Genomic DNA, 22251 nt, shown 5'->3' with positions numbered 1-22251 from the left:
ATAAAAGGTTCTAGCCAGCTATAAGGTGCATAGGAACTCAGAAGGACACCCTCCCAGGGGCTTTTCTTAGAGTTCTAGGTAAGGAGAATGCAGTTACATTTCCATCTGGATGAGAGGTAGGTGTAAAGCTGAGTTTTGAAGTTGTTTGTGTTTGACATTGTCCTCAGTGTGGAAGGGAGAGAGTTCCATTTCTTACCTAAGGAGAAGGAGAGGAGAAGTTGTCCAACAGGACATTTAGGTTTGTGGACAGTAATTAAGTTTTGGTATTCAGATCTGAGAGTTCTTTTTTCGGGAGTATGGGTGAAGGATGTTAGTTAGAGTGGGGCATTTGGCTGGATTAGATATTAGTCCATGTGTTGTAGTGAGTTGGAGAAAATCCAGGTAATTTGTGAATTACAACCAGTTGAGGGATTGGAGGGTAACACAGTGATGAGTGGAATGTTTGGCTTTGGTGGCAAATTTAGAAATTTTGTTATAACAGCTTTCAAGTTTGGAAGTGATGGAAGAGGATAGGTTAGTTAATAGTGGGATGCCGTACAGAAGGGAGGGAAGGAGGTAAGAGGAAGCCAGAGTATGCCTGGTAGAAGTAGCGGAAGTGGTTGTTCCTGTACAGCATGCCTAGTTTTTGGTTGGTTTTCTTTATATTTTGCTGAATATGGATGTCGAACTTGAGGTGTTCATCTATAGTTACACTGAGTAGTTTGGCAAAGGGAACAACTTCGATCAGAGAGTTGCTTTGACTAAGGACTTGGAAGGATTTTTTATCAAACAGAAAGATTTTGAGGATGTGAATAGTAGTATTTTAGATTTGTTAGCATTGAAAGAAAGGTGATTTTGGCACATCCAGATCTCAGTAGTTGAGAAGGCAGTCTGAGTTTTAGATAGGAGTTCAGGGAGGTTAGAGGCAGAGCAGACAAGTGTAGAGTCATCTGCATATTGGTTGACTTTGGCATTAGGAATAGCAGACTGAAAGTTATTGATAAAAATATTAAACAGCATTAGTCCGAGGATGGACCCCTGTGGTACTCCAGTAGGGGTGGGTAAGAAAGGTGAGGTGCCTTTTTTCCATTTCACAGCCTGAGATCTATCTGACAGATAGCTTGAGAACCAGGAAGGAGTGTTTGGCAGAGATTTAGGTTAGAGAGGTGACTTAGAAGGTGCTTATGGGAAACAGTATCAAATGCTTTAGAGAGATCTAGGAGCACTGTGGATACTAAGTTTCCAGAATCTCAGGATTGATTGACAGTTTCTAAGTATGAGAGTAGAGCTGTTATGGTGCTATCTCCTGGTCAGAAGCCATGTTGGGTAGGGGTAAGAAGATGGTTTTTAGTCAGAAAAGGCATAAGTTAGAGGTAGATGAATTTTTCTACAGTTTTGGAGATTGGTTTGAAATGTTAGTGTTTTTGACTCCTTTGTGGAGAGGAAGAATAAAGGTGGAACACCAAAGTTTAGGGACATAGGATTCCTTTATGGATCTATTAATTAGGATACTAACTGGGAGAGCTATACCATCGGCGGCACACTTGAAACAGGAAGAGGGGATGTTGTCAGGTGCATTGGAGCAGGGTTTAAGTTTGGATAGAAGTCTTTTTATGTAGTTAGTAAAGACAGGTTTAAGCTCAAACATAGAGGGAAAATTATTTGGGGACTTAGATGAAGTGAAATGTAGGAGAGATGCGTCATTGTTGGGGAAAGTTTTCGTTAAGTCGGATATTGACTCTATAAAGAAAGAGTTGAATAGCGAGGCTAATTCATGGTCAGATTTACTTGGGTCCAGACAGGGGTTATTTTTGGAGCCTGGGTTGAGGAGTGAGTTTATGGAGTTCTAAAAAAGCCTAGGGTTTTGGGGATGGTTGGACTGGACCTTAGTGTAGTAGGATTTTTTTTGTCTTTGAAGATTTGTTTTATTGCAAAATTACAGAGCTGTGTATATTGGAGAAGGGTTTAGGAAAGTTTATTCTTTTGGTAAAGCTTCCAGGATTTGTCTCTTTGATGGATAATTTGCTTTGTTCCTTTGGTTAGCCAAGGTGAAGTTATAGTTTTTATTATTTTTTTCCTTGGTGGAGCTAGGGAATTTGGAGCGTCTAGGAAAGTAGAATTAAAGTGGTCTATGGCTTTATCAAGTGGAAGGGTTTTTAGAATGTTCCAATTCATTTGCTTGAGATAGTTGGAGAAGGTTTTGGGGTCAAATTTAATAAGGTTGCAGGTCTGAATATATTGATGTTGGTGTGGATGGGAGGTGGTTGCATGGTAAATGAAAGCCGGGAAGTGGTCACTAATAGAGTCAGGGATGGGTCCAGAGTAATTTTATTTGGATAGGTGACTAAGATCCAGTCAAGAGTGAATCCTGGGGGATTTGTTTTATTGGGTCTGGTGAAAGAGTGGGTTACCTGAGTAAAGTTAAGGAGGTTAATGGACAGGGAGGGTATGGGACTGTTGATTTTATTCCAGTCGATGTTTACATCACCTAGTATATAAGTTTCAAGGTTAATTTCAGCTGAGGCCCATTGGAGCATGTCTTCAAGGGTTGAGACATTATTTCCAGGTGGGATATAAAGAACGATGATACAGAGGCTTTTGTGATAATTAATTTTTAATAGACCGACTGTTAGTTCTGCATTGGCAAATTTAGGAATGGGGCTTGGTAGGGGAATTAAGGTAAGTAGATTGGAATAGATTAATAGAACGCCTCCACCTTTTTTCTTTGGCTGGTCACATCTAAGAGTATGAAATCCAGAGGGTAGGATTTCAGAGTCAGAGATGTGGGGTTTGAGCCAAGTTTCTCAAATTATACTGGTATGTCTTCCAAATAAACACCTTTCCTAAATTTTCTCCTATCAAAACTATTACAAACGTCAATATCTTGATTTTGACCTGATACATCCCTTACCTTTTTGATCATATGCTTTTATTCCAACATAGCATCTTAAATAAAAGTAGAATATTCCATTTCTAGCCTGCTAATACTTGAACATCACTATATTCTTGTAAAGTGGCATTAATTTTCCGACAGGAACATATTCTTCTAATATTGGAAGTTGGTGCTGTTTCATAACAGATTATAGACTTCAAAACAATCAACATATTTTACTTTTTCCTTCAAATGTCATTCTCTTTAAAAAAACTGCTTTCCCATTTTACTTTGCTTCTGCTTGACTTCCTCATTAGTTTGCAATCAACTATTTTGCATTTACCTTATCTGAATTACCTGCTTTGTTGATTTACCTGCTATTCTGCCTCTCTGGCTTCTCACAACATTCTCTTAAAACTTTGCTTCAGCTTTGACACAATGCAAATATTTCATAATTGCTCACATCAGGCAGTGGGAATGCCACCATATTTCTTTCAGAGCTGTTGCTAATCTAATCTCCTTTACCTCATAGCTAAAATACATCTGGGGTCTCAGTTAAAATACACGTGTTTCTCTTAGAATCTGTTCTTGGAGTGGTAATCCTTTCTGAGGACATGTTCATTCAGGACCCTACCTATAAATAATAATGTTAGCAACATTGTGCCGTATAGAATAACAAAAAATGTCTAAGGGCATAGGTTCATAAATCCTGTTAGGCAATTCCCGAAAGCATCTTGTATAATCTAGCAATCAATTTTTACTTACCTGAATGCCATGTTAAAGATGTTGAAAATCTTCAGCTCTGAAATTCTTTATATTTTGTTCTTTGTGTCAAGTTGCTGCACCATTTTCTGAGTTAGACAAATCCATATTCTGAATTAGGTTATTTATTTCAGTGTAGAATTTTACAAGACTTGTAGGAGCTTCAAAGCAATTTAGTCTCACAACCATCACCATCTTACCCAACCCCAGAATGGTCCCCTTTTTTAAGGTATGATAGGTCATTGTTAGCTCTGGGACAAATTTCAGGGTACCCATCTAGTCATGCAGGATTTGCTAAATAAATAGATATGTTTGACAAATAGTGGGGTCTCTTACAAGCTTGCAAAGTATCCTGTTTCTGAAACCTGCCTCAAGATGTTTTCTGCTGCTACTAACATTTGTTGACTTCTGCCACACCTATGCAGAATGTAGCGCAGAATGTAGTAGTATAGTTAGGAAATATAATCATTGTATATAGAGTGCTGCACACTAACAGAACTTGAGCACAACATCTAAATATTACACAGTTTTTATGATTAGGATATATATTAAGAAGGTCAATCCAAATGGAAACTGAGATCACAATCATTTAACAAACTGAGTTATTAAGCAGTCAGTATGTATGGTTAACTGAAGCTTATGCAAGTAGAGTACAGTTACTTGAATAATGAACAGTTATCTATATCAAGGTTTTGAGGTGGTAATAAATGCTGCTCTTATTCACAAAATGGCTTCAACATCTCATGTCCATAAAATAGTTGCAAGGATTATGTCACAGAGTATAAACAGTGCAGATCTGCACATAATCTATCCATTAAGGTACACAAAAACACTTCAGGATAACTTATGAGGTACATTGTTGCTCATAGAATCTTGAAGTTTTGTCTTTTGAGCAAGACAAAAGTAGTTCAGAGTAGCTAGTAAAGAGGAACAATGATGGCTTAGTATCCCAAATGTATGTTCCTTGAGATAATCAGACTTTGATAATTGTTTAGTAAGGTGCAGTGATATCCATGGCATCCTGAACTTCTATCCACCTAGATAGTCAAAGCCAGTTCAAGGTAGATGGTAAGAGGGAAGAGTGATGCCAATAGGATCCTGAACTTACAAACATTCAGTAGTTGTGTGTTGTATACATTTCTCTTGAATTCTGGACATCATGCTAAGAATTGTCTGAAGGGATAACGTTGTATAAGGGAGGAGAAGTTGAGAGCTGGCAACAATTTGGTTATGTAATGCAGAGAGAGATAGAGAATAACAAATTCAGCAGAAAGCTTACGTTATGGCTTTTTAATGACAGTGTAGATGTGCTTGGAAAGAATTAACAAGAATGATCTAGAAAGAAAGCAAGGTCCTTAATGCAGTGGACAACTTACTTCATAGATCGTTAGTGATATGAATACCATAGCAATGGAAAACATGTGAAAGCACAACAATGATCCGAAGAATATTTCATTTTCATTTTTCTACTGAGTGGATTCAGTGTAAATTTCCCAGTAGAATGGACAGAAAATTTGTTGTAGAGGTCAATTTAATTCACACACTGGTTGATTTTGGCCTAGCCGCAATACTTTTGTTGTGACAAATTTGCAGGCAGACAACATAATATTATTGAACAGAGATCTTTCAGATTTCTATCCACAAAGTCTTTTCTGGTAGGTGGTCATGCAATTGTCTACAATATGCCCAATATCTTTCAGAAACCAGGAATCATTCTGTATCTCAAAGGCTTTCAATAAATTCAGGAACTGAATGCTTATGGCTTGAACGCATTCATCCACAGTAAAATATGATTACTTAATCTGGTCATTGCAATGTCCACTCCACAACTGTCTTAAAACCATTTGGAGATCTGGCAATAACATTCAATGAATGAAGAGACCTTGAAAAGGAATGACTTAATGGAAACTGTACAATAATTACTGATTTCCAGTTTTGTCCTCTCTTTTAAATAAATAATATTATGGATTCCTTCTGGCAGGCTGGAATGTAATGAAACAGCTCTGGCTGAGAGTGTAATAGCTCTAGGACTGAACATGTACACCAAAGGTGAAACTCACTTATTGATATTTAATAGTTGTTTAGTAGATTCTCTCAGTTCATGCAGAGTAGACTTTATAGCTTTGCTGGCCAGTTTAACAATAGCATTTCCAGACATACCTCTCAACTGTACAGATTTTTGCAAAATGTCCAGATTTTTGCCACATATATTTGGTCTGCTCCTCACACAAATTGTGTTTTTTTTTTTTTTTTGACAAATTACTGTGATGATCTAAGGATTAAAGTCATTAAATCATGACATGTATTTGAGTTTCATAGTTTATATCCTTCAGAAAATGCCTGCTAACACAAATCCCGTTATTCCAGCAACTTTCTAAGTCTACATGAGCAATATTTAAAATGTGTCCCTATTTTTGGGTCTTTGATCCTCCATTATGTTGGGCTTTGTCCAGATTTCTTCAGCTAAGAGGTTGAGAAGCATGTTTCCAGGGGCTCAAGGGTGAAAATACTACAGTTGCAGTCATACAGCATATTGGCATTAGATATAGTAGACATTTTGGGAAGTACTTTCTAAGGCAGGGAATAGTTTCTGTCCCCCTTGTTAAAGGCTTTTAATATCTTGTTAGGTGAGATTTGTTTTGTCCAGTGAGGTGTGTTGTAGATAATAAACATATCCTTCTTCTCTCTCATAAATGGTGACTTTAGCCCTGATTTCTTGGAAGTATGGCTGATGAACCAAGAATTTCAACTCCATGTACTAATTTCATCTGAAAGGTTCAAACTGCAAGTTCAAGGAAGATAAGTGTTCTCCTTGGAATATTAAAAACTTAAATGTGGCTAATGTGTTTGTATGTGTGTATATGAAATTCAAAATTTAATTCACCCATCTCTGAGGTACAGCAATCTTTGAGTTAGTATATTTAGGTAGTGGTGGTGTAGGTATGCAGCCCCAATTTTAGTTGTGGTGAGGAAGTCCCCCACCCTCCCAATACAATACGTATAGAGATACTACACCTGCATCGTCTCTGTGTGAGCATGCTTGTGGGCTTTAAACACTGGAATTAAGGTGCCTGCTTCTGTGTGGACAAAAAGTGTTTAGGCCTGAAACATGCAAGCAGCTGTTAGAATTGCAAGGTTTGTAAATGATAAACCAGGTTCTATCCAGGCTGAGGTTTTTTATGATAAGTTAACCCAGGTCCTTTGGTTAGCATCAGGCAGCAAATGCTGAGTGCTTGCATACAAAGTACTTGCTGAGGGCATTGGTATGCTAGTGATTAGACTTCTTAAAAGGAGGCAGTCCTGGAGATGGCATATGGTAAATAAGAGAAGCATTTGCCCAGATGTTAGGAAAGTCCTGGAGATGGCATATGGTAAATAAGAGAAGCATTTAACCAGATGTTAGGAAGTGCACATCCTAAATGTATACTTTCCTATGGTCCTTATGAAAGAAATTGTCCATAGACTATAAAAGTAGGAAATCAGAAGCAATAAAAATGTCATGCAAGTGTTCTGACCAAGCAAGGTTCACTTAAGGTAGGGAAGTACTTTTATATCGGCTGACTATGTCATGTCATATAGAGTGACGGATGTACTCACGTTTCTCCTCTCGTCTTCATGCCTGGATCTTCTCTGCAAGTTATGTACCTTGGCTTATGTACTCATTTTGTTACTTTTGTTTATGTGTGATGGTTTCCTGTACTTACCTAAGGCCTGCAGACTGGACATCATGCTTAAAATTACAAAATGTCCCCATGATGTACAGTTTCATTCATATCTTTAAGCATTGTTATTTTCTTGAACAACTATAATTTTTGAAGTTGGGTTCAATAAAATCTTTGAATATATTTGTTTGGATAATCATCAGTTGTTAGATACATACAGTTAATTTTTAGCTACAGGGAACATAAATATTGCTCAGTTACTGCTGAGGTAAATGTTTTCTGCATATTTTGCAGGTACTATCATTGCCTGCATGCATGGAGTTTGTTGCTACATTCCCTCCTGCTGGTTTATTTCTTGTTAAAGAAAACACATCTTTTCTTAAATCATAAAATATATGAATTTGATTTATTTTACTAGAAATTCATTTTATTATACTATAAAGCAAGAGATGATAGCATGTTTAATATTGTTGCAGAAATTATAGTACAATGTCTTTGGATGGTAAAGTCCATATAAATACCAGTGGAAGTCAGTAATTTAAGATTCAGCATGAATAAAAAAACAAGAATTTCATTGTTTATTGTGTGTAGCTAGATCACAGTGCTCATTTCCGTTCTAGCAATAAAACATTTGATAGAAATGATTAATAATTAAAAGTCAGTTTTTCCAGACAGATCTTTTCTCACCTCATAGGTCTAAGGATAGGCCCATGGCACAGAAGCCTATCACTGCATTTAACAAGTGGAAGGAAATTTCTTAACAGCAGGCAGTGTCAGTAAACATTATGGAATTTTAATGTTCATAGCAATTGAAGCAATGATCATAAAATACTGAGAATAAAAACTAGCTGCTTGATTTTCTTAGCACATGTTTTGTCTTAGAATGGATTTATAAAAGGCTTTGTTTTTACTCCCATGAGCTTACACTATAAAATAGCCACATGATGTTCTGTAATACTTAAATCAAAAACACATCTGGTCCAAAATGAGAATTACAGCCAGAAAACAAGTTTGCATTCTACATGGGTGGATCATACAATGTTGCCAGTTCTCATTATTGTTGATATTTTTAATATGAGCCACAAAAAAAATAATGATATTCCTTTTCTAATGCAGATGCAAGAAGGTAGATTAAAGGAAATACTGATGCAAAATCATTACTGTAGGATAAACTAGATGTAAACAACAAAGCCAATACTAGCTTAGTGATAAAATATCTGTGAGAAATATTTTTCCTTAGCAGTCCACATAAATATTTGTTTGCCATCTCTTTGTAATGCTAGCAGTCATTTAAGAACAGCTTTAAAAGTTGTCTGCCTAGGATACTAAGATGCAAATGATATAGTGTTGATAGGCAGAAGCCAATATTTGGACAACGCAAATGCATCATTTAAGCAAATGCAGAAGATGTCTATATGGTGTTTTAATATTTGTGTTTAAAAGGTAGGAGCGAGGCAAACGCACTAGAATAAAAATCTGCAACTCATCACTTGAAAATCTTAAGACCCAATAATATTGTGTTTGAAAATTTAAATAACTTCAGTGCCTTTAATATCTGCATTTCTTTAAATATACCACAGAGAAGAACTCAGTTCAACAATTTCTAGCAAAGTGAAACTTGTCACAAAGTATGTAGCTTCATAGGGTAAGAAGCTATTAAGTTTAGATAAAAGTATACTATGTTTCATGTGAACACAGTCTAATATTTTATGTTGCATTCTTCTACCTTTACCAGCTTATTAGATTGTTACAAGACATTCTTGGAAGAACATTTTTGAGTGGATTTGAACATGTGATCATGAAAGTTAAGTACTATCCCCATGCTTAGCCAATTAACATAAATAAATATCCCGTTTTCCCTCTGTGTTACCTATCAGTTCATATTAATGTATGTTGAATGGGCCTAAAGAATACAAAGCTTGGAAAGGAGTCTTCATGCAGAAAGGAAGCTCTTCAGTTTGCCAATCCTGAAGTTTTGTTCCTCCCACATCTAAGAATAATACTTTTGTTTCATGCCAGGTACTATGCAGCTAACCTAAGTGTGTAATTTTCAGACCAGGTTCCTCTTACTTGAGATATTTATATTACCCTTTACATAGGTTCATAGGTACTTACTAAGCTATTGATCTGCAAGGATCCTTAGAAGTTTAGCAATGCATTTCCATTAATTTTTCATCCATTGTAATTCAAGTATGAATAACCCAGTGGGGGGCAGAACATTTACATATTACACATGTCTGTAAGAGACAAGAGTGATAAACCAGTAGTGAACATGTGGTTTCTCAACCATTCTTCCAGATTATGTTTGAATAGAATATGGGAGGGTCTTTCCTTAAAATGCAGAGGAAGACAATTCCAAAGAGGTGGTTTCACTGTGATACATTTTTCCCTCTGGCATGTTCTTTTTTGCTTGTAGAAGTTATAAGATCGCTTGAGTGAGTGTTTGTTTCACCATTAGACTTGTGGATATGCAGGAGAACTCAGAGCATTGAGTCTGTTGAGGTTCTGTATGTAAGGCAGAGATTCCCCAAAGGGGGGATTTTACTTAATGATCAGTCTTATTAGTGCCAAATACAGTGGATTGTTCATATGCCTAGACCTAGACACCATACCATTACTAATAATCTGCAGAATGAAAACAAACTTTCTTACAATAGTGGATGCATGATGAGGATTTAGGTTCCCAGTTCCCTTAGTGGATACATGATGGCATTTAGGTTCCTAGGTCCCTAACTAATGGATTGATTTTTCAGGGGTGTGTTGACAATGTAATTATTATTACAGGGCATATCGTGGTCACTGAAGGAGACTATTTGGCATTTAGCCCATGATTATGACACCAGCTATTTGTTTGGGAAAGGCTCTGCTGGGGAATCTTCATGCCCATTGGAGAGTTTACAATGGCACCAAGTTTGCAGTCATCTGCAAACATGATCAGACATAAAATCTTAACATTTGCTTTGATCTCCATGAAATAAATGCCAAAGAGGAGTGGCCCAAGGACTGAACCCTGGGGTGCACCACTAGTAACAGGTCTTTTGAATTTGGTAGAACCACCTGCCTTCATTTTATGGGTTCTGTTTGTGATCCACTTTGCTATCCAATGAGTTACATAGGGATTAACATTTAGCTGGGAGAGATTATCAACAATTCCTAACAGTGAAATGGTGTTGAACACCTTTATGAGGTCTAGATATGCAGTGTATACTGATTTTCTATGACCTATGCTGGTTTTTGCTGGAAGAGAAAGGAATTGAAAGATTGTATGTGCCCAGAATAAAATGTAGTTGATATTTTATCTAGTTTTCTTGATGTGAACCTGAATATTTGTTTTTTGATTTAGCTATAAGTAGAAGTATTTGAAAGCAAAGATGATTTCAGTGGGGAGGTTGTTCAATAATGTTTAGTGTTTTAGAGATTTTTGAAAGTTTTTAGTGGGTGAAAAAAATTATAGATTTAGTTTTATTTGGGTTAAGAAGACAATTTTTGGTACTAAGCCAAGAGAGGAATTTAGGAGGTCTTCTTGGAGTTATTATTGTAGGTCAGACTGGCTGGCATTGAGCAATAAATGACCATGCCATCAGCAATTAAAATTAGGTGAAGATCAGTTGGAGGCATGTTTATAAAAATAGAAAATGTTATGGAATCAGGAAGGAACCTTGAGAGACCCCAGTGTGAATAAAGGAATGTGTAGAAGTGGTTGAGATGATTTCTACTTTGAAAATTCGAAGAGGAAGTCTTTACAAAAAAAGAGAGAGAGAGTGAGAGAACCAAAAGTCTATTAACCAGGCAGTAGCTTGAGGGCAGACATCTATTTGGATATTTTTTATTTTTATTTATTTTTATTTTACATTTGTTGACCGGGCTAGTCTGGCTGGATAACAAGTCCATTTTCAGCAGAGGCCCGAGGAGAAAAGCTTCACTATCTACTAATACATTACATAAAACTAGATCACTAAGAAATACAGCTTATAAGGAATATAACATTGCAAGAGAGATATTCAACAGTAATAAAACAATTTTCCTGAGGAAAGAAATGTACTGTTCATTAATTCCAACAAATTTTGCAGAAAAATATATACTACTTAAAGTTCTAATAGTAGTAGAATCAGAACAGGAGTTGGAGTAGAGAGGAAAGGAGTGGAGGAGTAACAGATTAAGAAATAGGATAAGTTAGTCAGGTGTACTGCAGGAACAGAGCCAGTGGTTTTGGAAGTACAGTTTAATTTTCTGTTTGAAAAGAGGCAAAGATGTAGTCAGAGTTATATCACTAGGTAGAAGATTCCAATTTCTACCTACTGTATTAGTGAAGAGACAGTCACCAGCAGAGTTGTTTGACTTAATTGATTTGGCCATCAGTTTGTGAGAAGAGCGCAGAGAGTTGAGATTGTTATAAGGGATTATCAGTTGAGAGATATAATGAGAGAGGAGGACGAAGTGCTCAGCAGTGCTGAAGGCCCTTGTGAAATCAGTGAGGAGAGCTGAGGTAAGGCTGTCTTTGACCATGTTTAGTAGGATTTCATCTGTAAGGTTCCATAGAGAATCATTTGTTTTGGAACATTGGCCAAAATCCATGTTGCTTCTCTGAAAAGAAAGACAATATCATTTTAAGTAGTTTGATGGCTGTATACAGTTTTTTTTTCTGGTGCTGCTGTAGCATTGTCACTTCACAGTAAGACGTTGTCCTGTTCGATTCTCAGCTAGAGCGTCTTCTGTGTGGAGACATGCGTGAATGGGCGTACCTTCGTTCAAGGTTGTGCATCAGGGCTGGCAAACTCGACACGTAAAAATCTACTGCCAATCATTAGCGGACCGGAGTTCCACTGTGGCGACCCCTAACCAGGAAAAGCCAAAAGACACAACAGCATACAGTTTTTTTTCTACAATTCTCCCTAAGTGAGGGGTTTTAGTGGACTTATGTTGTTTTGGTAGGGCTCTGGCAAATGCTGATTTCCATATGTTTGGGCTTATGTTTTGATGTAAATATAAGCTGCAATTGTGAAGTAAAGAACTGATTATGAATTCTCAGCAGTGCTATAAGAACCAGGGAACCAAAATTATCCAAGCCTAGAGGGGCATCAGTAAGATTTTTTTCAAGAAGGCTTTCATCTTTGGAGATAATTCATATGTAGTACAAGGATGTGAGCTAAGGGAAAAGAGAGATTGTTGGAGATGGGGGTGGATGGGAGGTTCCAATTTTTTAAGAAATCTATTCCAAAGAGATGTCCTTTGAAGTACTGACTGGCATTCTGTAACCTATTATGTGTAGGAGTTTTATGGGTTATTCAGGTTAACTGCATGCCATATCAGAAGGTAGCATCTCCAGGATGTCATGCTGCCATTTATAAGTAATAATTTACTGGGCATCAGATAAGTCCATTCTATATATGTGACTACCTCAGCATATCATGTAAAGAGCCCTGAGTCTCTGATAATCTGTTTTCCTACATATATGGAGAGAGACATTGTTAGTACATTGTGAACTAAAATCAAGCAACTTAACATTTCATAAGTCTTAAGTGCGTATAGGCTATAACTTTGGTATGGGCAAAGTGAAGGGAGGCAAAATATGTTTCTTTATTTAAGAGCTTCAATAGATATAGCTTTGGATGCAGGGCCTTATATTAAATGACACTTTAGATTATTTACACTTTTAACACTCATTTTTATCAACTGATGCCAGGTTCTTGGGAGGTGGCTGTTGGAGGGAGATGCTTAGATCATGGCCATTTCAAAGTGACCAATGAGCTGTGGAGTTTTGCCATCACATTGTTATTGGCAATGAAAAACAGTGTCATACATTTGAAGACAAGCGAACTTGTTAAAATATCCATGTTTAGCTGATGCAGTCTTTTGGCTTACAAACCTAAATATGGAGAGTTTTCTAGAAGGTCACAGCAAATTGTAATTTAGCTTGACTCCATACACTCAGTTCATTACTTTGGCTAACAAACACCTGTTAAATGTTCCTCTACTTGTTTGGGATTTTCTTGGATCCAAGTCATTTGAATCACACTGAAATGGATAAGGGGCAGTTCCTCAGTGCAGACTTAAATCAAAACTGTGGGGCAACCCCCCAACTCAACTCTACTCAGCAGCCATGTTTCAAGAACAGCTTTTATTTATTTGAAGGTGTAGGCCACATGTGACCAGCAGTTATAAGTTCTTAGAACATGCTTTAAAGTTTACTGTAGATATTGTGTCTAGTCATTGAGCTTTTTAATTAAAAAATAAAAAGTAGAGACACTAGGAGCACTAATTCTTCTCTTGAAACGTTTGGCCAGTAGGTTCAGGAAGCATCTTGCCATGTATTTTCTAGACTGGTTTCAGTGTGTGGAACATCTACATGCAGCACATCATCCAAATATAAAGTGATGGTTCATAATTTAGTGGATAAGTACGAAACAGCTACACTATACACTGTATGAGTGAGGTACTAAGGCTGCAAGAATGCTGCCTGATCTGCAGCACTTTAGACAGGGAATGTGATTCAGATAAAAGGGGACTCTAAGTGAATATGCATTTGCAAGACTGGACATTTCAAACTTGTTTTGCAAGTGTGTTTTGCCACCATGCCTGTCAGCCATTAATCTTTTCCAAACTAGACTTAGCCTGACCAACTCCCAAACTAAGGATGTTCCTAGTGGGGTGAACAGTCTGAAAAAGCTGTTGCTTAGGCAACCATGATGGATCTTTGTACCCCCAGTCACATTTTTGTCACAGATCTACTCCCAGAGGTGGAAAGCCTCATTCCCTGGCTCACATAAGCCACAACTCCACCAAGACGGCGGTCATATGAAATTCTATCTGAGTTATCCATGGCCAAGAATTATATAGCATCCACCATTTAGTAGCTTTGTATTATTTTGACTGCAAGCTTTAGGGCCATTTCTAGTATAGTGCTAACCCTGACTCTGAACGGCTAATGTAAGCACCTTCATCCCCACTGGGACATCCTATGTTTCCCCCAACATGATGATGTACCAAATTTGGTTTAGGATCACCAAGACTATGTCTTCCAGTCACACAGTCCCTTGTTACACTCAGGTCTCTGATTACATGAAGGTAGGTGGGGTAGACTGCTGACTGACTGGAGCCACCATCTCCCTCCTTCCAGGGTAAGTAAGCTGGCAATGCTGCTTCATTCTCACTGCCACTGACCTAGCTCTTCCAGTGGTCAAGCCACCACTCAATTTCATCTGGGTCATAGACAGTGTTCATGCCTCAGTGCCACAGACCCATAAATCATATTTCACCTTTGATAAACAAAACAGAGCCTTTTAATCTGATGAGGAATCTGCTGAGTTGAAAATGTTCAAGTTTTTTTGAATGAATGCTGCTTAACAGATGAACAGGTTCAGTTATAAACTAGACTTATTACAGGAGAAAAAAACAAGCATGATCTTGCAGCTCTCTCTGTGAGTAAGATTTCTGGCCAGCATATGTTACTGTCTGAGTTATATAAACTTGATCAGAAGTGATTCACTGAGAACTTCCACTGATTAATGGATTAGAGATTAGAATGGAAGTAGTTCTCAACAACTTGGACATATGTTGTAAGAGCTACCATACCAAAACAGATTAAAGGCTCGATGCGGTACTGTTCTTATCACTAGTTTGATGTGTCTGTTGCTGATCATAAGAGGTATATGTGCATTCTTGAAATATGGTTGGATAGGTTAATAGGTGCCCTCATGGTGGGGGCTAACCAGTGTGGGTTTGTGAGGGGATAAGTTTCTTAGTCTAGTTGATGAATAACCAGGGTTAAGCATTTGGACACCCCATTCTCACTAAGATTTTAGTTTTTCAGGATGTGTTCAGCTACACAAACTTGGATTTTCCTTTGAAGTGTTTGGAAGCATTTACTATGACAAGGAGTCTTCCCACTCTAGATTTCAATGCGTTTCATGTGCAAGACAGAGTCCCATCATATGGAAGCATTGACTTAGGTAGTACAATTAGAATTTGAAACTTATGATGCCTCTCCTCAGTTGTAGTGTTTGAAATGCCATGTTAAATATTACCACCCAATACTGAAACAAAAAAGTGATGAGGAGCAGAAAGCCTATCTCAAAACATATAATGGTGCAGTGTGCAGTACCCAGCAAAGGAGTTCTGTTGTTTGTTTACTCAGAAATTGTGTTTTAGGGAGTTGTAATGTTTTTGGCAGTGGTGGTTATGGCAGCAATAGAAGTTGTTAGGCACTGTTTCTTCTCAGCAACTAGGGCAGCAGTAGGAGTTGAAGACAGATTGGTTACGGTTAGATAAAGTAAGAAAATAAGGCAGTTACAGTTGAAGCTTCTATGATGTTCATGCTGCGACCAATGAATGGGAAGTCTATGCAGGTCTAGGTTGGTCTGCAGTTTTTTCAATTATTTTTTATCTTTTCCTTTCTGATCCTATCATACAACCAGATATTCACTAGCAGCAAGTGTCCAAGCTGTGTTATGAGCATATTTCTCAATTGTCTCTGCTATTGCACATCACCTCAGAATTTAACTCATATTTTTTTATCTTTTATGTCATGAAATAGTTTTCCTGGTAAATCTATGGGGATTGCAGTCAGTCAGTCAAAGCCGGGTCTAGCAGTAGGCAACCTAAGGAGTCGCCTAATGCCCACTGACTAAGATGGGTCCCCGCTGGCACAACATTTACTGCATTCATTTTTTGAATTAAAAAATAAATTACATGCCTTCTTTCTGTGTGTCTCTCTGTGTGTCAATGCACAAACCTGGTGTTGCTTGCTTCCTTTTAAACACACCTGCTGTGTGTGTATGTGTGTGTGTGTGTGTGTGTGTGTGTGTGTGTGTGTGTGTGTGTGTGTGTGTGTGTGTGTGTGTGTGTGTGATCTATTAACCTGCCTGGGTCCCAGTTTGACAAAGATGCGGCTCTGCAGTCAATAATGATAGACAAGTTTCATACTTTTTATTATTCGGTAAATGAATATTCATGCAAACAGTGTTGTTCTATATCAGCTGCACCTATTTGTCTTAAATTTGTTTTCTTATAGGTTCTTAGGAGATTTCTAGGATAACAGCTTAAGAGCCCTTACGAGCCTAGCCAGTTTTACCAAGATTTTACCCAATTTTCTATCCCTAGGGGAAGTTAACAAGATTAAGCAAATGGGGTTTTGACTATTTTTCCAGACTGCCTCTATCCATAAAATTTGTGATTTCCCATCCATTCTTCTAGATTACACTTGAAGATGGTGAGGGAAGAGCTCTGCTTCATATGAGTAGGAAACCTACTCCAGAGGAAAGGCAATCTCTGGTACGCATATCTGTCTGTCCAGCATGATCTATTCACATCAAAGGTCGAGTTTAGATCTTTAAAGTAGGTAATCCTCATGCAGTTAGTTTTGCCAATATGCAACATTAATATCAGGTCTGGGTCACAGACTGCCTTGTAGGTCAGACTAAGACCATACCTCAGTAATCAGTAGGAAATTGAACACAGTGATAGGGCTTTTAATTGGCCCATATATTGGTTGGTTATACCCTGTATTTTTTGGTGAGAGACCTCTGAGGATGCTCCAACTGTTGCAGATGCCTGGCGAGGTAAATGCCAAAGGGTGCATTGTACCCAATTATTGATCTGATGAGGGCTGAGTATAGTGATACTATGACATTCTTAGATCTGGATGCCATGACCTTACTTATTAGCTGAGCCACATAGAAGAATTTCCTCATCACATGGTGGTCAAAGTTCAGATTACTATCTATCTGAATACCCAGAACTCTCACCACTGGGTCCACTCTTAGGGGGATGCTATCAATTTTGTAATTTGCAGGGGTATTTGATTTCCCAAAGGGTATTATTATGCATTTATTTGCATTTCATTTGAGGCCATGACTCTGACACCAATCATTAGTCTGCATCAGACCTGTCTGTAGGATATCAACATCATCTGGGAAGTCAATGATTGCCCCCAACTTGGTGTCATCAGCAAACTTGGTCAGCCAAATGCCATCTGCATTTGCCTTGACATCTGAGAAGTATATTGCAAATAGGAAGGGTCCCAGCTGTGAGCCCTGTGGGTCTCCACTGGTGACTGTCCTCTTGATGTATGTGGATTCCTCCACTCTACAACTTGTGTCCTATCTATGAGCCATTTGGCTAGGCATCTAATGACACAGAGGCTTATGCCCAATTTTCTGAGATCATCTATAATGCATGAGTGAGGTATTGTGTCAAATGCCTTGGCCAGGTCAAGGTAGGTGGTATTCACTATCTTCCACTCATCCATGGCTTTGGTGACCTTCTCAAAGAAGTCTGCCAGAATGAGCAGGCCAAACCTGCCCTTGATGAAGCCGAACGGGGTTGGGTCTAGAGTATGGAGATTTCCCATGTTGATTTTAATCAGGTCCTTGATTATCTTTTTCATGACCTTGAATATGAGGCTAATCATATGCATGGCTTTGTAATTTCCTGGGTCAGTTGATGGTCCTCCATTATGCAGGGATGACTGTTGCTGTCCTCCACTGTGCAGAGACAAAGTCTGTCTGGAGGCTGTCATTAACTAGAGATCCTACTGGGTCTGTTTAAGCTATTTAGTAGGCTCCCTGAAATGTCATCAGGCCTCATTAATGACATGTTTCTCGCTTTAGAAAGAGAGCAGTGATTCCTGTTCTTTTGTGATAACTGGCAAAGGAATGGTAGAGGGTATTTTATGTGGAGTGACTGGTGGTGACAAGGGGGTGAAATATGAGCTGAATTTATCAGCCAGCAGGTTTGCTATTTCTTCTGGCTTAGTATAGGTAGTGTAATCTACAGCCAACTCAGCACATTGTTGAGTGTCTCCCTTAAGATTTTGGACAAAACTAAAAAATGCTTTGTGTTTACCCTTTGTTTGGGAGGCTATTTTAGTCTCATATAGCTTTTGAAGACTTGACTAGTTCCCTGATTTTCCTGTTGAGTCTAATGAGGGATTTTTCCCTCTGTTGTGCTCTATCCCACTTACTTTCAGAAAGGAATTTCTTCTTTCTGTTGTATAGTCTATTTATGCCAGGGGTCCACCAGGGTGGCTTGTTTTTCCAGCTAGACCTGGGCTTAGTTCGGCCAAGTACTGCCATTTCTATGCAGTTGTTTAGGTGGTCGTACAGGGCATTTGTGTATGCTTCTCTATAGCTTTCCATGTTTTTGAGGTTATGGGGAGCTTTAAAATGACCTATGCTATCACTTAATAGGTGGTCATTTGCCTTGGAAAAATTTTTTAGGGTTTTAGGGTTTGATGGGGTTGCTATCACTACATTTGTTTCAAAGGACACTGATTTATTATCTAATCTTACCAATGAGGACATTATTCTGGGGAGGGATGCCATACTCCCCCATGTTTATGAGTACTGTGTCAAAGATATTTGAGTCTCTAGTGGGAGCGCAGACAGCTGTTCCAGAGCATTTGCATTGACAAAGTATAGGAGTCTCTGAGCCTCCATGTTAATGGTCATATATGTTTCCCACTTTATGGAGGGGTAGTTAAATTCAGCCATGAGTAGTGTTTTGGGCTGAATGGTAAGTGATTCTAGTAACTTCAGGTATGTGGTGTAGTTATTATGGTTCATGATTTAGGGACCTGTAACTAGTGATGGCATGGTGGAGGATTTCACCTATGGTTAGGTGGGCATGGAGTAGCTCAAGCAAGTCATCCTGCTTGACCATTCTAGAAGTGTAATAATCTTTTATGTAAATAGAAGCACCTCCTCCTTTTGTTATTTTTATTTTCAGAAAGTGGTCTGAATGTGTGATAGGCATTGTAGCCATGCACTGCTGGGGTGCTTTCTGCAGCCTTGAACCACGTCTGTAACTTCACAGACGTCAGCATACCTCAGGGCAAAGAGCTTCCAGAGAGTGCAGTTTCTTGTTAAGACCCCTATCATTGACAAGTACTACCTTCGGCTTGGCATTAGAAGAATTTGTAAATCTGCCTTTTTCATTTGTGTACTTGAGGTAGCTAGAGCTGTCTCCATTTATGTATTATAGACCTTTCAACTGTCCCTATTTTGGAGGAATGCTCCTATTTTCCTAGGATCATAGGAAGTTAATAGGCTAATGATGCTAGGGCCCTTACAAGCCTAGCTAAGTTGTACCCTTATTTCAATGATGAGCATGAATTGCCCCTGTCCAAGAGGGACACAGGTGGAACCCACATGGTGAATTTACAGTTACTCATCCAATTGTCCAAATTGTGCTTGAAGATGGCCAATTAGATGCTGTGCTTGACATGAAGTGGGAGTCCATCCCAAAGGTGTGGTAACCTCTGGGAGGCAAATCTGTCCCTCCAGCAGGTTCTATTAATGTCACATACCAGGTTAAGGTCTTTAGAGTGAGTAATCCGTGTACCATTTGACTTGCGGATATGCAGCACTTCCAATAAAGCAGGGTCATAGATTGCCTTATATGCAAGGCATACATCGCATCTGAGTAGTCTTTATGAAACAGAATAAAGTCATAGTGATTTCAGATGATCCACATAGGGCAGATGCTGAAGATCTTGAATTTTCCTTGTGAGGAACCTTTGTGGTCTCTCAAATTGCTGCATGTGCTTGGAAAGGTACATACCAAAAGGGGTGTTGTACTCTATTATTGGCCTGATGAGGGAAGAATACAGAGAGGATATAACTTCCTTTTTTCTGAATGCAATGTCCTTACTTATGAGATGAGCAATATAGAATGCCCTTCTTAACACTGTGGAGACATGGTGATCACAGGTAAGGTTATTGTCAACCTGTGTGCCCAGATCTCTCACCACTGAGTGTGTACTTAGGGTGTTGTTATTGATGTGGAAGTTGGCAACAACATTGCATTTACCGAAAGGGATGATAGTACAATATTTGCATTGAGTTTAAGGCCATGACTTTGGCATCAATCATTTGTTTGTATAAGGCCCTCTTGTAGGATGTTGATATCATTTGGAGAGTCTATGACCTCTCCCCGTTTGCAGTCATCAGCAAACTTTGTCAGTCACAGACCTTTAGTTTTTGCTTGTACTTCACAGAAATAGATTCCAAACAGTAGAGGTCCCAGGACTGATCTCTGTGGAACAGCACTGATTAAAGGTCTGCTGTTGTAGGTGGATTCCCCTATTTTGACCATATGGGTTCTACCAGTGAGACAGTTAGTGACCCATCTAATGATATAAGGGTTGATGCCTAGCTGGGTGAGTTTGTCAATGATACCTGAGTGGGGGATAGTGTCAAAAGCTTTCGCTAAGTCTAGGTTGGCTGTATGCACAAACATCCCCTCATCCAGGGCCTTGGTGATTGTCTCAAAGAAGTCCACCAGGGTTAACAGGCATGATCTCCCTTTGACAAATCCAAACTGAGTAGGGTCAAGTGTTTGGAGATTACCTATATCTTTGTTGATAAGATCCATGATGATTCGTTCCATGGCCTTGCAGATAAGGCTAGTCAAGCTAATAGGTTTGTAGCTCTCAGGGTCAGTGGAAGCACCACCTTTATGTAAGAGGATAACAGTGGCCATTTTCCATTCAGCTTAGACTATGATCAAAAAGAGTACTCAGTGGTGTGGTTAATTCATGTTTGGGCACATGTAGGATGCAACCAAGGATGTTATCAAGTCCCATAGATGCTGTGTTTTTGGTCTTAAAGAGGGCATTTATGACTTGCTCTTTAGAGCTACACGATAGAGAACAGGTGGTAGGGATGTCATGGGGTACTTGTGATGGGGACAGGGGGGGGGGGGTGAAGTTTTCATAGAACCTGTCAGCTAACAGGTTAGCTATGTCCACAGGCTCAGTATATGTGGTATCATTAACTACCAGTTCAGCACACATCTGGGTCTTTCCTTTTAGGTTACAGATGTAACTAAAGAATACCTTGTGGTTGTCCTTAATTGAGGAAGCTAATTTAGATTCATAGTTTGCTTTGGAGGACTTCACAATAAGTCTTATTTGCTTGTTTAAGTTTAGGAGGGAGTGGTTACAGTTTAGGGCCCACTCCCTCTTACTCTTAGACAGCAATGTTTTCCTCTTATTGTAAAGCCTGTTAATGGCAGTTGTCCACCTAGCAAGTTTGCTGTTCTTTGAGGAGCTTGTTTTGGTGATATCAGGTAAGGCCAAGTCAATGCAGTCATACAGCTGTTTGTATAACGCATTGGTGTAGAACTTGTCATAGTTGCCAGCTCAATCTAAAGGGGGAGGTGCAGTAAAGCTATTTATACCATTCCATAAGACATTGTAATATGCCTTGGAGAAGTTTTTTAGTTTAGTTGCTGCTGCAGGAGGGTCAGGTGTGATAGTTACTTCGAATGAGACAGATCTATGGTCAGATCTCACTAGGGAAGACCTCACAGTGGGGGTGCTACACTGGTCCCCCATATTGGTAAGCACCAGATAAAGGATATTGGCACTCCTTGTGGGGGTGTCAACTATCTGGTTCAGTGCATTGGAGTTAACAAACTCGAGGACCCTTTGGACAAGTGAGTTAGAGCATGAATAATTTACTCAGTCAATGGATGGGTGGTTAAAGTCACCCAAAACCAGGGTGTTCAGCTGTATCTTGATAACATGAGTAGATCTAAATAGGCAGAGTGGGTGTTCTGATTCATGGAGAGGGTACTGTAGCTGGCAATGACCTGAATAGGTGTCCAACCAACAGTTAATTGCATCTGAAGTATCTCCAGGGAATAATACTGTTTAACCAATTTGGAGGTGTATGTATCTTTGCCTCCTTTAGTTTTCATGTCTTCAGTTTGTGGTCTGAACGTGTGAAAGAAGGTGTAGCCCAGTATGGTTGCAGTGCTCTCCACAGCCTTGACCCAGGTCTCCATGACTGCACAAATGTCTAAGTCTTCCAAAGTGAGGACTGCTCCCAGCGAGTGCAGTACCATGTTAAGACTCCTAGCATTTAGCAGGATTATATTGAGGTTGTTTTTAGATGGAGTTTTTTATGTTGGGAATTTTGTCCTTGAGACAGTGTCTGATTTTAGCACATCCTTATTTTTGGAAGTACATCTCTA

This window comes from Protopterus annectens, chromosome 3.part0 (assembly GCF_019279795.1).
Source record: "Protopterus annectens isolate FY-2018-M chromosome 3.part0, PAN1.0, whole genome shotgun sequence".
Lineage (NCBI taxonomy): Eukaryota > Metazoa > Chordata > Ceratodontiformes > Protopteridae > Protopterus > Protopterus annectens.
This window is presented reverse-complemented; position numbering follows the sequence as displayed.